Consider the following 18,349-nt stretch of genomic DNA (forward strand, 5'->3'; position numbering starts at 1 on the left):
CCCGGTGAGTGACCCTGCCACGGGCGATCAGGTGATCTGACCTTGTGGGGGGACAAAGGGAAGCGGAGCTAACCCTGCAACGGCCCTAGCCGCGTCCCGAGGAAGCCCCGGGGGGATTGGCGATCAAGCGACCGTCAGACAGGTGTAGCCCCGGGAGGGACCCAGGGCCGCAAGGTGCGTTCGAAGTGTAGATGATCAATTTGTCCTGCAATTCACAATAATTCTCGCAGCTATCTGCGTTCTACATCGACGCGCGAGCCGAGTAATCCATCGCCAAGAGTCACAAGCAACTTTTTGAAAACATTCGCCCACCTGCGGGCGCAGGAGAGGCAGGAGGAAGGCACTGCCGTCCGTCCTCCACCTGCGCTACGAGACGGCCCGGGTGCCCCGTTCAAGATTTCCCCTCTGGGAGTCACACTGCACTGTTGGGAGGAAAAAGTGTTACCCATCGCTCGGCCTAGGAGTCCCGCCACCCGCAGCCAAGGAAGAGGTCACCCGGGGCGTCAGGAGCAGAAAGCCCCGCAGCCGCCGATCCCTCCCGTACCGCGCGAGTCTTTAAACCCCTTGGCCCGGCCGCATGGGACCTGGTCAAACCGGGTACCTGGCAACGACGGAGGGTCGCCCCACCCGCACGTCAGCCGTCCATTGCCGGGCGGCCCGAGCTGTGCCGGCAGGCTGGCAAGCAGACCACCCCACGCGTGCCCAGATCAGAGGCGCCGGAAGGGAAGAGTCAGGCGGCTCCCCATCCTGCACAACTCCCACTGAGAGGAGCCAGGGTCCCCTCGCAGGCCGTCAGCTCCTTCTCTTCCAGGTCAACTTGCCGCGCGGGAAGGGCCACTCCTTGGTTGCCCGAAGCCCTGACGGGCCAGGACTCGGGCACAGGAGGGCCCAGGTGGCAGGAGGGCCTTTCGAGGGGAGAGTGGTACCAGCCAGGCACTGCCATTCGATTTCCCCCCACCGCAGGAGTCGTGCCCGGTGAGCGTGGGTTCCGTCTCAAGAGGGCCTGCCGCTGAGCCCCTCCCAGGAAAGGGACAGGGAAAGGGGGCACCTTCCCTCGCACATCGGTTGGGTCCTTCCCGGTGGAAGGGGCCCGCCGAAGGCCCGGTACTCACACAAGCGCCCCATGCACCCATGGACCACTCGATCAGCCGGGGCACGCCAGGGTAGTGCCGGGCCCTGTGCCTAGGGAGCGTGCATGCAAGAGGCGGTCAAGGGCTTCGGGCTGGCGCCGTCGGTCGGTCGGGCCGCTCTGCCGTTAATGATCCTTCTACAGGTTCATCTACAGAAACCTTGTTATGACTTTTACTTCCTCTAGATAATTAAGTTTGATTATCTTCTCGGAGCTCCGCAAGGGCCTTTTCCAACCCCGGCGGGCCGATCCGAGGACCTCACTAAACCATCCATTCGGTAGTAGCAACAGGCGGTGTGTACAAATGCCAGAGACTTAATCAATGCGAGCTTATGACCCGCACTTACTGGGAATTCCTTGTTCATGGGAAATAATTGCAATCCCCAAACCCTATCACGAAGGGGGTTCAGCAGGTTACCCGTACCCGTTGGCGAAGGATAGACACACGGTGATCCATTCAGAGTAGCGCACGTGCAGCCCCGGACATCTAAGGGCATCACAGACCTGTTATTGCTCGATCTCATGTGGCTGAACGCCACTTGTCCCTCTAAGAAGTTGGACGCCGACTGCTGGGGGTCCGTTACTAGTTAGCATAGAGGAGTCTTGTTCGTTATTGGAATTAACCAGACAAATCGCTCCACTAACTAAGAACGGCCATGCACCACCACCCACAGAATCAAAAAAGAGCTATCAATCTGTCAATCCTTTCCGTGTCCGAGCCGGGTGTTGGTTTGCTGTGTTGAGTCAAATTAAGCCGAGGCTCCACTCCTGGTGGTGTCCATCCGTCAATTCCTTTAAGTTTCAGCTTTGCAACCATACTCCCTGTGGAACCCAAAGACTTTGGTTTCATGGAAGCTGCTCGGCGGGTCATGGGAATAACACTGCCGGATCGCTAGTCGGCATCGTTTATGGTTAGAATTACGACGGTATCTGATTGCCTTCGAACCCCCGACTTTCGTTCTTGAATAATGAAATCATTCTTGGCAAATGCTTTCGCTTTGGTTCATCTTGCGCCGGTCCAAGAATTTCATTTCTAGCGGCACAATAAGCAGGCCCCCCCGGCCGTCTCTCTTAAACATGGCCCCAGTTTCGAAAACCAACAAAATAGAACCGGAGTCCTATTCTATTGTTCCTAGCTGAAATATTCAGGCGACCGGCCTGCTCTGAACATTCAAATTTTTTCAAAGTAAAGGCTTCGGACCCCTAGGAGCATCAAGAGGGCGTCGAGAGGCAGGGGCTGGGAGCAGGAGGTAGCTCATCCCACGGTGGACCGCCAGCTCGATCCCAAGATCAAACTATGAGCTTTTTAACTGCAGCACTTTAATATACGCTATTGGAGCTGGTGTTATATTTCATGTTGGTACCCTGATATAGTTCCAGGGAACATCGTACATTTTCCTACATCATCTCCCCGTCATTTCATATGAACGAGCCTTATAAGGACATAACTCCAAATAAGGACAGACTGCCTTGCATGGACATAAAGCCTTATAAGGACTGGAGCCTTTTATGGACTAAACCTTTCACCTAGTTCCATGCCGAGGGTGGGTTTTTCCCAATCGATATTGCTCAGACGTTATCCTTAGCACATATGAATAATTTACCAGTACACTCTCCAGGAGGTCCACGATGACCGCCGAGCTGTTGGCTATGCTGGGAGGTACATTGTCGCCCTCTATCTGGGGTGCAATAGGGGGGCGTTGCCCCATACTGATTGGGGACCTAGAAAGGCATCTATGGACCAACTCAATCTCCTTATCTATCACAGCCACAGCCCGCTGCAAGAACGAGTCCATGGTGGTCACTGACGCAGTGGAGATCGTCCTTCCCTTCACCGGGGCAGTAGCAGGTACAACTTTACGTCTAACCATGACTAAAGGATCAAGAAGAAAAAGTGAGCTATGCCGACTGAAAATGATGACTAGCAAAGGGGCAAAGCAAACAGGCCTACCTATCTCTGTCTCTACGGGCAAGAGATCACTTCAGTCACTAAAATAAGCTGGGTCAAACCACAGCGAGGACAGACCCACCTCCTTACCGCTGCTTGTAATATGAAAGATGATAGATGTTCAGTCAACACTCCACTTACTTTGGCAGTTTATGACTCCAAAGTTACCGTTGACAAGTCCAGGCACAAGTTCAGAATACAATTCGGAAGAGGGGGTCCCCTGCCCAGCCTCAACCGGCCTGGCGAGCGGTGACGCAGTGGAATGCACGCCACACAGCAAGTCCGGCAATGTAGTTCTTGCTCCTCACGCCCCTCAGAAGACAAATCCCCTGGCAGGAAAATCCGAGGGCACAACAGGCACAACAGGTAAAGGAGAAAAGAGCTCCCCTTTACCAGTCATGGATGCTCCCCAAATTCTTTTTGCGTGTGGTACATTCTAAAAAGCAGGCACACACAGCGCAGGGGTAGAAGGACACTCGGGGCAGTACATTCAAGTCTCCTTCTGTGTACTTCTTCACCAACAGACTCTACATCTCCTACTGGGAAAGTCTTTTGAGGGCATGGGAGGAATGTGATCAGGAAAGTGGTGCTCTTTCAATCTAGCCACATCCTTCACCACTACAACTCTAGGAACACTTGCCCGTTCCACTACAACAAGGCTGCCTATTAGAGACTCCTGAAACTTAGTAAAAGTCATCTTTGACTCAGGACAACAATCCTTAAATACAACAAAAGCATTAAAGGTTGCAAAGTGGAAAAGATGGATAGCCAACTTCTTATATCAAATGTAAGCCTTACGAAGAGCAGTGTAAGGTTCAAACCTCTGTTCTACTCTATCAACACCACCCATGTACCTATTATAGTCAAATCAAATCAAAAGTCCTTTATTCGGTATTCTGATTTAGAAAAACAATAAAAGTACATTTTCTTTTAAAAATTTACATTAAAAACAGTAAATAAAAAAAAGATAAAATTAATATCCCCTAGGGATATCAATAGCTAAAACTTTGGCAACTAATCCAGTGAATAAGGTGCAACAGTACATGGTAGATATTTAAAGAGCATTCTATGGATAATTATGAGCACAAGAGAGTAGTGAATATCCTAATTCTTATAAATTCTGTACAATTCATAACCTACCCTAGGTTTTGCCTATGTTTAAGACAGAACTTTTACTTTGCGTCTGGACTATGTAAACAGTCTCTTCATTGGTGCCCCTGAGTACCTGATCGCTAGATTCCAGCTTATCCAGAATGCGGCAGCCAGAGTTATCAGACACGTTCCTGTAAGACACAGTATAGCCCACCATTTGGTGAGTCTTCACTGGTTGCCGCTGAAGAAAAGAGTGTTGTTTAAATCTATGGTATTGGTACACAGAGCTCTTCATGACACGGCCCAAAGTATCTCAGAGTCAGGATCCAGAGATACCTTCAGACTAGAACCTTGAGATCGCATAGTCAAAACCTTCTGAAAATTCCTAGATTTTCTAAAAGCCGTATGGGCGGCCGGGCTTTCTCGGTACGGGCTCCCGCAATGTGGAACTATATGCCAGTGGAACTCAGAGGGATGGAAAAGGAATCTCTCTTTAGGAAAGCGTTAAAAAACTGGTTGTTTCGATCTAAGTAACTGTTCTGTCAGCTATGTCTCTTTATGCCTTCTGTAGCTTATTGTCTTGCCGGAAAATGCGCCGGGACACTTCCGTTAGAGGTAGCTGTGCTCCAATAATAATAACTTCAAGAATTGAGCAATGTTTTTCGCGAAGAAAGGAACCTCCAAAAATTGTAAAACAAGATAACCTGGATGACATCTCCATAAACCCAGATGTTTTAGGAGCGGAATCAACCAACGGGTCCTCGGCTCTTTATAAAATTTACAAAATAGGACCACGTGCATCAGATTGGGTTGAGGCTTCGTCACAGGGGCAGGTCGTTAGGTTCATAGACCAATCATTTATTTTCGGGAAGGATACCAGGCGATGGAATATATTCCACCTAAATCGTATCAGCAGAAATCTTTCGTAACCACTTAGGTCAAATGTTAGATATGGTTGAATAGCCGAAGTGATTTGTATTGTTAGTATATATTGAACGGAAGATTTGCTCGCCTCAGTGGCCAACCTAAGTTGCTCTAGATGGATCAAACATGTTTTTTTAAATCCCTTTCTGGATATTTCGGAGATTGTTGTGGGGGAATGGTAATACTTTGACAATCCTAGATCGTACAGGAAATTTTTAATATACATAAGCCAACCGATCTTATGCCCGTTTTCAAGCAAAAGACAATCCTCTAAAAGCCCTTGGCTAAAAGTAGCATTAGTGGAGGACCAGAGACGGTGCAATAAAAGAATAGTTTGGAGCTTGACTATATCAGTGATATATGGAAGGCCAAGTTCCAAATGGCAATTATAAGTGGAGGAGCTTCGTGGCACAGCGAGTAGGAATCTCAAAAAACTGTTCTCTACTTTTTGTAGGGCTTCTACTTTCCCGTAACACCACACCCTGCTCCATAGGTCGCTACCCTTAAACACTTTGACCGATAAATTTGTATCAGTTCCGCCATTGGTCTTTTTCCTAGTCTTTGGGCAAAACTAACCAATGCTGTTGTAGCCTGCATAAAAAGCAACTTTCTTGCCTCGATTGCCTGTCTCCATGAGCATTTATCTTCCATTAGAATTCCTAGATAAGGATAGGTCTTTGTATTCTCAAGTTTAATATTTTCAACATAGATATCCTTAGTTTTCTTACGTCTATTTCCTATGGACATTATAAATGTTTTTTTGATATTCATCCTAAAATCAAGGTCAGCCATATAGCTATGATATCTCTTCAGAGCGCGTTGAAGTTCTAGGGGGGTTCAAGCTAGAATCACGGCGTCGTCGGCGTATAGTAGGGCCGGTATTGGACGCTTTTCAATGAGGGGTAGGTCCTGGCACCCTTCTAGCAGAGTGCATTCCAAACCCATTCGTATAAAGGGTGAAAAGAAAGGGTGCCAGGACACATCCCTGCCTGACCCGCCTCTCCACACCGAATGAGGCCGTGAGTTCCCCCTTATTTCCAAACCTCACCCTAGCCGTGGCGTTGGAATACAGTTCCCATAGGAAATTTACCAGCGGAAGCTCTACACCCATGTCTGATAGAATGGACCATAATTTGGAGTGGCTTACGCAGTCAAAGGCTGCAGTTAAATCAACGTACGCCATGTAGAGGTTCCCGCCTTTACGTTAACATATTTGCCAAGAAGGAGGGTCAAATTGAGCGCTTGCTCCGTGGTGCCCAGTCCTTCTCTTAACCCAAATTGAAGGTCTGAAAGTTTCTTGTTGTCTTCTGCCCATAGCTGAAGACGATTAAGGATAATGCGTCCCTCTACTTTCCCTAGGGAATCTAACAGGGATATGGGACGATAGCAAGATGGGCAGTGACGGTCCCCCTTTTTTAAAATTGGGACCAGGATTGAGTCAGACCATGAATCTAATAGGCCCACAGCACAAGATTCCTCGAGGACTCTGGTTAGTATTGGGGTCCACAGTTCCAAGTTGTGCTTGAAAAGGTCTACTGGGATCCCATCGGGACCAGGTGCCTTTCCGCCTTTACTGGCTAGCAGGACATGCTCTACTTCTATGTGGGTTATTTCTAGAGCAATAGGAAAAACAGATTTCGTGGGAGATAGGCTTGTCTTTTCTTTATGGATTTGGGAAGAATATTCCTGAGATAAAAGGCCGAAAATCCCCACAAAATGCTGAACCCACGCTACTTCATCAATAGCTATATCTATATTGGCATTATTACTAGCTTCCGAAAAGAAAGGGGACTTGATGATTTTCCAAAAAGCAATATTATCTTTCATAGTACAGCTTCTATGTAATTGAACCCATAACTCATCTTTCAATTCGGCTTTCCTTACTTTTATAGCCTTATTATACTCCCTTCTACAATGGGCAATTTCTTGTTTATCTCTTTGTGTTTTGTGAAGGGCAGCTTTTAGATTAGAATATGTTTTTGTGCAGGTTTTGTTGAACCATCCTTTGGTTTTATCATTTCTGTCTTTTAATTTCCTATACAGGGCTGCCTTTACTGCTCTTGGTATATTAGATAAACTATTCAGGATCTCTTCATTAGTGGTATTAAGATCTAAACACTTGTTAACCGATTGTAGTGATCGATCTTTTCCACTTAAGCGAGTACCCATTTAATCTATTCAATGATAGGGTTCCTTGCCCATGTATTCTCACAGAATTTCGCTTATCTAGTTTATTTGGGTGTGATACTGTGATGCTATTTGGGAAGTGGTCACTAGTGGAGTTGTAATGTGTTTTAAAATTTACAATGCGGGACGCAGCATTGATTGAAACAAAAATAGAATCTATAATGCTAAACGCTCCCCTTCGGTTAAAAGTTTTGGTGAGTGGGACCGAGGGTACCACTAATTTGTTTGCCAACCCTAATTCCAAAACACATAGCACTTCGTTCATATACTCTCCACTTATTGTGTGGGGGAAATGAGTTAAAGTGTTTTCATTCTCGCCCTGAAGACCGCAATTGTAATTATTATTTTGGGCACATAGAGTAAGATTAAAATCGCCCCCCCAAATAATTATAACATTTTTCTTAGAGTTATTTTTTAGGTCCTGTAGGGAGAATGAAATATCTCTTAGGATACTTATTACATCAGTCTGGGGTAGATTGTTATAAAAATTCGCCAGGACGTAAGTGTCATATTTGTTCAAATCTAAAATTATTATTTGGAAGTTTGGTTCTGCTTTAAATAAGGCGATTTTCTTAATCGCTAGAACATTGGAGATAAATATTATCAAACCCCCTTTGGCTCCCCCAGAGGTGGAGGAAATCGCTGTAGAGAAATATGTTTTATAACCCTCTAGGTGTAAAGCTGAAGTAGCCAATGTCTCCTGAAGGCAAAGCACGTTAAAATGTCCCACGAATCAAAGCCAAATATCATTAGCCAGTTTGGAGCGCAGACCTGCTACGTTCCAAAAGGTTATTTTAAGGCCGGGCTCAGTAGGAGGTACAGGGGACTCATGGCCATGATTAATGGGCCCTTCATTTAAATCTGGGTTCTTTATCGTTCTGATCCCTTTTTGATTTGTGCTATTGTACCCACATATGGGTGGGCCTGGATTCTCCACTATGGGCAGATAAGATAAGGTCTGTATGTTGAATTAGCCACTTTTGACCTCACTGTCGGTAGAGCGGTTGGAAATGGGGGAACAGTTTATTTGTTTTTTTGGCATCTCATTTAAGGCTCCTGTGACCCAAGATCAGTAGAATTATGGTTGACCAGTCAATCGATTCCTTCCAAACCAGATAACAAATTAAATCTGTTGAAGGTTGGAACACCATGATAATCGTTTCGAGTTGGGGCGATTTATCTACTCTTAAATCCAGTCGAATACTTGCAACGTGGAGGATAGAAAAAAACAAGCAGCAATATATTGATCCTGCCTGCTACTAAAACGTTGTTACTAGTCTTCCAAAGAATTTTCTTGACCAACATTGAGGATCTAAATGTAAGGACAATGCAGTCTCCCAGCAGCGATTTCCTAGTGTTGCCCAACCACTGGACCCTTCTCACCATCTTAAATTCATAAATAGTTGGTTGTCTAGACCCGTCCTCTTACCCAACCAATGAAGGGCTTTATTTCTGAGTGACTCCCAGGATTCTACTTCTGTGGAGCCCTTACTTGGTGCATTTGCCAAAACAATTACATATGGTGTTGCACACGGAGGAAGGTCAAGAACTGGGTCTGACCCAGAATTTTCCCCGTTTTGCTCTAAAGGAGTGAACGGTAGGTGTTGACGAGTCTGCAAGAAGCGTGGTGAAAGAATGAAAACTGGGGGTTTTGGATGGCTAACTGGACCCCCAGGCCTTTCATCTGCAGCTGAAGTGTATGGAGGGTTGTTTATCTTAATCAGGGAGAAGGGGTCCCAATTGAATGATTTGCCCTTGCAGTTGAAGTGCCTCGAAGAGGGTTCTTTATCCTTAGCGTGCAGGTGGGTTTTTTCTAGGTTTCTATAATAACTAGTCTGCAAAGAATTACCCTTATTCTCCACCCTTTGCTCATGTACGCCAGATATAGAGTCACAGCGGTTCTTCTTATCACTTGACATAAGATCTTCAATAAGAGTTAATCTAGCCCGCATTTGGTCCAGGTTCACTCTTGAATAAAGATCCAGTCTTTCCACTAAGGTGGTTAGTTTCTTAATATAGCTACTTAGCGCTTCGGGTTTTTTAGAGGGGTCCTCCTTCCCCTTACAGAAACCTCTTCTTGCCCCTGCCCTTTTCTTTCCTTGGTTGGTGTGCTTCACTATTATGGGCATGGTGAAATCTGGTGCATTCTTAGCGCCTGTGGCAGTAACCATATCAGTGCGCAAGCTCTCAACACGAGAGGGAATCTTGTGTTTTTTCTGAGGTGGCTGTGATAGAGAGTCAGAATCAGTTAAAGAAATCTCATCAGAGATTTTTTGTATACAACCATTTGTGACAATTTTGGGGACTGCGGGTTGCCTCGGTGAGGCCTGATCAGCTAGTTGTTCTAGTTCGGTAATTGACCGCGAAGAAACTGCCTCAAGGGATTCTTCTACCGAAATAATCTGTTTGTTCAAGGTCCCCATAGCCCCCATGAGATAACTCAATAACGATTGGTGTGAAGCAGCTGGAACAGTTTTACCCACAGGGGGCTTCGGGCTTAACAGTTTCCTTTTCCCCATAGCCTTAACATGTTTAGAGGTTTCGACAAAAAACGGGGGAAGAAAAATAAAATACAAGCACCCCTCCCCTTAGTAACCAGTCCATGGGCACGTCAATAATGAAACTCTGGTAGATTAATTGGTCCTCAGACTCAGTTCGCGCTCAAAAGAATAAAGATGTAAGCTGGGCAAGCGCAAGCAGTAAATGAACTCTTACTTTTTGTTGTCAATAAAATCGTTGTATTCACAGTAACGAAAACCAAGAGATTGGGCCCAGCCCAGCCTCAGCAAGCCACAGACGGGTAAAGACTTGGCCTGGGCTTTGTCCGCGCGCGTGCCGCACCGCGGGAGCCCTCTGTGGAATTTATCTCCCTCTCGGTGGGTCACGCTGCTCCTCTCGTGGGACCGCACTGCCTGCTGGGAGGTGTAGTTTCCTGGCAGTCTGCGGCCCGCGGTCCGGAGCTCTGCAGCGGTCCAAGCAATCTCCCAATGGAGTCCTGGAGGTAATGTAGGTGATAGAGGGCAGGCAGCAAACAAAAGGCAGTCCAAACAGATGAGGGCGTCCAGAGTCTTGTCTCACAACATACTAATTAGTGCTCTTATTTTGTAGAAGGGTAAATTCAGGCACCGACCTTCTGCCAGCCTGTCTTCCCTTGTACTTAGATAAGCTGCGGGATGAAACCAAATACCCATGTTTCTCGGTCTTACCGCTAACTTGAACTGCTTTGTTGCTTTCTTTTCCTCTAGAGCTACGGCCCACAATACCAGAACACTATTTGCACTCTTGCATTATTTAATCCCCAGTACTAAGGCTGCTGCGGTTCTTTTAGATGCTGCAAAAGCATTTGATTCCATCGAATGGCCCTATCTCCATACTATTCAACGAAGAATTGGATTCCCACCCATCTTCCTGCAATGGGTGCATATACTGTATACTGTGCCTACAGCGCGTATCAAAGTTAACAGATTCATATCAGATGCCATTCCGATTGCAAGGGAGACAAGACAAGGTGCCCACTGTCCCCTTTGCTATTTGCGATAGCACTTGAGCCGCTGGCTTGTAAAATTCGTCAGGGACATCACTATTCAGCACTCGAATTCCCACAGCGCCCATTGCATATATCTCTTTATTCAGATGATATGATGCTATATGTGTGAGATCCTGAGATTTATCTGGCCCCCCTGTTGAGGGAATATAGTAAATTTGGTCACCAATCTGGGCTTCAAGTTAACTAGTCCAAATCTCTCATTATACCATTAATGGACACGACACATCCACACTCAACAGAGTTCCCACTAGAAGGGCAATCTGACCCAGTTAAATATTTAGGTGTCTGGTATCACATGGAGCCAGAAGTGGTGATCCGAACTAATTATGGTCGGGTGATCAGTTCCATGGAGGACAAAATAGGGCGGTGGATTCAATCACCTTTAACATTGGCTGATCATCTGGCAATTGTCAAGATGGCCATATTACCGACATTTTAATTAATTTTAATAATATCCCTATTACTCCCCTAGCAGCAGTTTTTCGACGTTTATCTGCAATGGTGACTCACCTGATATGGGCAGGCAAGCAGGGCCGCATTGAGTTGCGTGCTCTTACATTACCCTACTCACAGGGTGGATTTACAGTTCCTGATTTTCTGATTTATGTTTTATGTGCACGAGCGCAATATGCACATTATTGGTATCATCATGTCCCCTCAACACTCACGTGGCGATTGAAGAAGGTGATGCGCTCCCAATACCATTAAACGCTATCATAACTCATCGCCGGCCCCCTCTTCATGATCGGGATATCAATACTATAGACACTACCAACGCTGCCTGGCGTACGATGGGTAGATTAGCGCATAAACTCCCTTTATATGCCTCTGCCCTGCCACTACATCATCACCCAGAATTGTTGGTTACTCAAGAAGAGGTAGGCATGGGCCTGCTGAAACAAGTGGGCATAGATACCATGGGGGAACTATATAACAATGGCACTTTTAGAGCACCAAATGACCTTACGTACATCAGTAATCAAACATTATTGTTTCATTTCATATATTATAGATTACAGGGCGCGATCAAGAAGTTATACCCTTCTTACCCTGAGGAGCCACCAGAGCTGTCAGCATTACAATTGTTGCTCACAACATCTCGCAACACGCACATGGTATCTAAACTGTATATCAAATTACAGAAGGACATAGCTGACACAACGCATAGAGCATTAAGTAAATGGAATGATGTCCTAGCTGACCCACTTACAGAGGAGGAATGGGCTCTGTCATGTTCCCTAACTGGTATGCTAATGCACAATGGAAATGTGCGTATGTTGCATTATAAATATTTACACTTAACTTACTATACTCCAGCCAGGCTTTGTAAATATGGACTGCGCACAGATACGAAGTATAAAGGCTGCAAGACTGAAATGGCTGACTTTATACACCTTGCTTGGTACTGTACAACAGTGAATGACTATTGGGTAAACGTTATATAGATACTAGGCAATATGGTGGGTATTAACTTTGTATGTACTATTCGTATCTGCCTGCTGGGCCTTGTTCAAGGCGTACGCGCTACTAATTGCACATTTTGTATAGTTGCTTTGCTTCTAGCTAAGCAGAGAATCTCGCTATGCTGGGATAGTAGAGAGATTCCAAAAGTCAGACAGTGGATTCAGGATATGACGTATTGTGAAGACGCTTTGAAAACGTACAAGGATAATTACCTGCTGGTTGTAAGCCCAGGGACTACTGCATTTACTTGATTGAATTTTTACAAACGTACCAAATTGATTAATTGTGCATAGTAATCTTCATGTAGTAAATATTATGTACTGGTAACATTGTCAAATCGCAACAAACTGGATAATGGATGTTGTTGTACTACGGTCTGTGTGTTGTTTACCTTTTAGGACATTGTTTGTCTTTGAAAATGCTAATAAAAAAAACAAAAATAAAAAAAGTTTGCAAAGAACAACTTTTTGTATAATATCAAACAGAGAACTGACGGACATGACTATTTTTTTATACAACACTCTTTAAAAAAATACGATGATTATACGACAAGAGAAAAAAATATAAAACCTGTGACATAATTTGATAAAAAGCAATCATAAATGGCATAAAATGGAAGACCCAGAGGGATCCACTTTATGTATAAAAGTAAAAAAGAAGAATCATACTGTACTAGATTTTTCAGATCTATAGGAAAATGGAATTCAATTCATATTCAGACTACAGAAAGAGAGGAAAACATAACAGTCAAACCCAAGTACCTAAGAATGTTCTATTTGTAATTAGGTTATATAAAAACCAAACCATGCAAGGTTCCGCACCTCCAAAAAGGAAATTAGAGGTGAATCACCCCCTAAAAGTCTGCCATTAGGCTTCCATAAGAAAAGAGAGAGGGAGATATAACAAAAGTTATCTTATCCATTGGTAAACAGTGAAGACCATATTCTGAAATTACTTCAAAGATAGTCAAATCAAAAACATTTGAAATGCAAAAGCCAGAAGCTGGAATAGGGATGGAATGTAAAGTCAGAGAGGCTATAGACTCACCTCAAAAGTCATAGATAGAACATCTCCTTTATCAAGATAAATAATACCGTCAGCGAAAACACAATCAGTAATCGTGCCATAATATAATGCTAATTCGATGCTTCCAGTTGGCTCACCTATGTCATGATGTAGAAAAACACAAAATTACTTAAGAAGGACAAGGGGAACTAGATTGCAGGCAATCAATAATCGTAACCCGATGAAAATAAACCGGGCTGAGACCTTCCAAAGAATATCACAGGCACAGAAATACCAAAGCAGGTAATCAAGAAAGCGTCTTAGTTTAGAAAGAAATGAAGAGACACTCCTAGTGAGTGTACAAAAAACTTTAAACAACAAAATAGTTCACCTAAAAAGAGAGAGATGCACAGATAATCTATTCGTATCAGGGATTCAAACACATTTTAAAATAACAGGAGGCTACGATCCTACAAAGAATATCACACTCACTAAATAGTGGGGACAACAAAAGAAAAGAAAAGACACTCCTAGCAAATTCGAGGAGCTCCAGGTAACAAGGTGGTCTGCCTAATAAGAAAAAAGAGAGGATAAGTACACAATGAATCAAGAATGGAATTTAGGGTATGAATATATTGTGTACTTATCCTCTATTTTTTCTAATCAGGCGGACCACCTTATTACCTGGAGCTCCTCGTATTTGCTAGGTGTGTCCTTTCTTTCTTTTTGAGCAAGACGTTTTCTTGCTTTATTTTAGCATATGGATGCTAAAATAAAGGATTAAACCAAAGAAAATACAAAAGGACTGAAATGTAAAAAAATAAAATAAAAAAGTACTGAAATGTATTCTGTTCGGTGCACTACTTTTTGTTGAATTTGCTATGTTAATCTGTGATCAGGAGCACCACAGGGTGACAGGTGCTCGAGTTTTGTGCACGAATAATAACTTTTATAAGACAGTAGTAAAAGAGTGTAGTGCTATTGTATAAGCCTGTTGCCCATTTCTGTTTGGAAGTATACTATTGTTGGACTAAATCGCACTCACCTCTGCTGCTTACAACTTGAATATGCCCCGTTTTGGTGACGGGGAGAACTAGCGCAAGATTTGTTTGGACGAAGTTCAGTCACCGCACCTATGGCTCAGAATATGCAGGGTACATTGGGACTGCTTGCTCTCTTTGTAAAGTTGGAGCGCCTGAAAAAACAGGAATTAGGGCGATGGTGGGACGGAGTAACACTCCAGCAGTATATCGCCAACAAGAAGGCCCTAAGAGGCTTACATATCTTAATATTTTCCATGTTTGAGGCCTTTAGTCCTCATTTCCTTAAAGAACGGGAAGCAAATTTTGAGGGAGCATCATTAGTAATGATGCAGATATTAATCAGAAATGCGATTGACAAAGGGGCAAAGCTATTATCTGAAATAGAGACAGTAGAAAAAGAAATAGATGCGATGGAGGCTAAAGATTTAATTGAAAAAAATTATGAAATTTAAAAAAAGTTATTGAAAGCCATCACCAGTATTTAAAAGATAAGAAGATGCACAAGTTACGGTGCGACGATAGAGATTACAAAGTGGGCCGCATCTATACGTTTGCAAAAAAGTACTATTCAGTTCACGCTCCCGAAGACAGGAAAAGAGGAAGGGAAGAAACTGATGACACTCGGTCAGTGAGTAGTGTATCGGTCTCCTCGCAAAGTAGTGTTGCCTCAAGTAGAAAACTTAGTGAGACACCTTTAGGGGAAGGAGCCTCTGCATTCTAGGAGTTAGCGAAACTGCACATAAGCTACAAGCTGTGAAAAAAACGAAATCAAAAACAAGGAGAGGGGGGAGGAGATACCAAAAGAAACACAAAGAGGGCCCAAATAGACCAAGAAAGAATGACAAGGTCGAAAAAATAATTGTTATTGATATTGGTGTTAGTCCTAAGAGAGGGGTGTTATTTATCACAGGTTCTCAGACGGCGCTAAACCAATAACGTAAAATTAATACTATGAGAGAAACAAAATAATTGGATGCAGTGCCATAGGTGAGGGGAAACATCTAAACCCCCAAATTGGGACCAGAAGGTCCGTACAATTATATACACCACCTCCTGTGCACACGCATGTAAGTAAAAAACAGTACAACACAGGTTATGTTGATCAATGATGTTATTATTTGTAATTTTCAGTTTGATGTTGTATTTCTGAGCTGTTAACACAAGGCCTCTTAAGGTTTAAGCTACGCCTTTCTCTAAGAATTCCTTTTTCTAAAAATCTGTTCAGATCTATTTGTAATTTGGGTGCTCCTCTTCATGGCCAGTTTTTATTTCTGGCTCACCTAATTACTTCTTAAAAGTGCATATTCTCTTTTGTACAGCCCCCCTTTTTGAAGATAACATATGTATGACATAAGCTGTTTCCATTTTATTTCCAGTCCTGAAGAAGTCGAGGGTTTATACAATCCATCGACGGAACACGTGTTGGCTGGCGTGCTCAGAAATACAACATTAAGCCAAATATTACATAACATATGTATGACATAAGCTGTTTCCATTTTATCCCCAGTCCTGAAGAAGTCGAGGGTTTATACAACCCATTGACGGAACACGTGTTGGCTGGCATGCTCAAAAATACAACATTAAACCAAATATTACAAATAAGAACACCATTGCCTTCATTCAAGATCAACATAACCTGTGTTGTACTGTTTTTTACTTATATGCGTGTTCATAGGAGGTGTTGTATATTATTGATATTGGTATCGAACCAAACAGGTGAGGTGGGTGCACTATTTGAGATGGGACATCATAAAGATGTAGAGGTGATCAACTTGTCACAAAGAGTAATGGATACTGATCAATTACGTTTGTTAAACAAAGGTCTGGGCTTCTGCTCAACACAATCTGGAGACTTAACAGATGTTCATATGGATTTGTTTAAGTTTATAAGAACACTGAAATTAAAAGATTTCTTTAGTAACCAAAGATGTGATGTTTCTGTACCAACCGAATTGTGCCCCACTCCTGTATTGAGTATTGCAGATATTTGCAATGTCCAATGTCTCTTGTCAATTTACGAGAAGACAGATATTGAGATGGGGGCATTATTACAAGATTTGAACATCTTAGAGAACCTTGATGTTGATAGTGAGCTACGACCAAAATGCAAGTTTATACCGGTCGGCTCTTATCATCAGAATATTGATCTGTTCTATGATAAAGTGACAGAAGATTTATACAAATTGGAATGCCACAATACATTCTCTAAAGAAGGAGATAATAACTTATTGAAAGGGTAACATTATACAGGCTAGAAAAAGATGAAACTATTGTCATCCGCAAGGCTGACAAACTCAACAACGTAGTGGTAATGATCCAAACAGATTATATGAATGAGATAGAATTACAGTTAAGTGACATCTCTTGTTATGAATTAGTAAGTGGGAATCCCATGAATGAACTGGTATCTTTAATCAATCTGAAACTTAGTGAGTGGAAAGACGTTTGTCTCTTATCTGACTTCGAATAGAGGTTTCTAAAAGTATGCCAACGGAGGTTACCCAGTATCTACGCACTTCTTAAAGTACATTTAAAAAAGTGCCCCTACCCACCTAGGTGACCCATTATTTCTAGGGTGGGCTCACCCACGGAGAGGTTGTCTAAGTTTGTAGACATGCAACTACGAAAACATGTGATTGACCTGCCGTCTTACATCAAAGACAGCACGGATGTGTTGCTTAAACTTAAAGATTTTGTCTGCTCTGAGGATTTACTCTTTGTCACATGAGATGTAATCAGCCTATATACCTGTATTGAGAATAGGTTTGGAAGGCTGGCAGTAGGTTCCTACCTATATAGAGAAAGAGCTGACATGTTTGAGCATAACCTCATGGTACTTGAAATGATTGATCTGATTCTGACAAGGAATATTTTTCTCCACAATGGGCAATGGTACAATCAGGTCAGTGGGACTGCCATGGGCACCAGATATGCTCCCTCTTATGCCTGCCTTTTTATAGGGTGGTATGAGAGGGCGCATGCATGGGCACAACATATTGTGTTCTCGGGGAGATATATTGACGCTATCATCTGCCTGTGGTCAGGGTCAAGGGAGAGTTTGGATGAATATTTTGTGAACTTGAATGACAATCCCTATAATGTTCAATTAACCATGAACTGTCATAAGGAGAACATTTAATTTTTAGCTCTCCACTTTTATATAAAAGATGGGGTCATCCAAGTACTTTGTACCGCAAAGAGACGGCATGTACCCGAGTACTGCACGCTACCAGTGCTCATTCACGTTCAGTAATTAAAAACATCTCATATGGAGAACTGGTGAGCGTACGGAGAAATTTCTCCGAACTTGCAGCCTTCAAGGCTAACATTGCTGACACACGCTCTTGTTTTCTCAAGAGAGGCTACAATATACGGGATGTGGAAAAAGATGGAAAAAGCTGAGGCACACGTGTACCAACTGAACAGAGACAGTACACTTGTGACAAAAAATTGGAAACGTACCTTATATAATGAGAAACTTAGGTTTGTTACCAAGTACACATCTTACATAGCAATATATTCTTTCGAATTCTAAAAAAGAACTGGCATCTGTTGCTAGAAATACCAAATTTGAAAAAAGATCTTACATTGAACCCTTCTGTAACATACAGGAAAGGACAGACATTAAAAGATAAATTGTGTCCCAGTTATGCACCAACATCAAGGTCTATTGGGACATGGTTAGCTAAGACACCTTGTGGTTTCTTTACTTGTGATTCGTGCATTATATGCAAGATTGTGAAGAATAAGACACAACACTTTGCATATAATAGCCCCAAACAATATGAAGTCAGAGATTTTATAAACTGCAATACACCCTTTGTGATTTATGTTTTAGGCTGTAGATGCAGTATGATTTATGTGGGAAGCACAAAGTGAAATCTCAAGCTTAGGATTCAGAAGCACCGCAGGGTCATCATAGGGAGTGACATCAGATACCACATGGCTGAACACTATAAACAATATCATGTGTCGGACTCCATATTCTGGTTTCATGGTATTGAACATGT

The 18,349-nt window shown here is 43.3% G+C and overlaps 1 non-coding gene and 1 pseudogene across 1 annotated transcript; both read right to left on the bottom strand.

Annotated features, from left to right (window-relative positions):
* Positions 1-128: 128 nt before the first annotated feature.
* On the bottom strand, positions 129-282 carry LOC147716701 (5.8S ribosomal RNA). Its single transcript, XR_015296179.1, has one exon. It is a non-coding gene; the product is annotated as a 5.8S ribosomal RNA (ribosomal RNA).
* Positions 283-1,256: 974 nt separating this feature from the next.
* Positions 1,257-2,600, bottom strand: LOC147716702 (18S ribosomal RNA; annotated as a pseudogene).
* Positions 2,601-18,349: the final 15,749 nt, after the last annotated feature.

Source organism: Lissotriton vulgaris, chromosome 5, assembly GCF_964263255.1.
Source record: "Lissotriton vulgaris chromosome 5, aLisVul1.2, whole genome shotgun sequence".
Taxonomy (NCBI): Eukaryota; Metazoa; Chordata; class Amphibia; order Caudata; family Salamandridae; genus Lissotriton; species Lissotriton vulgaris.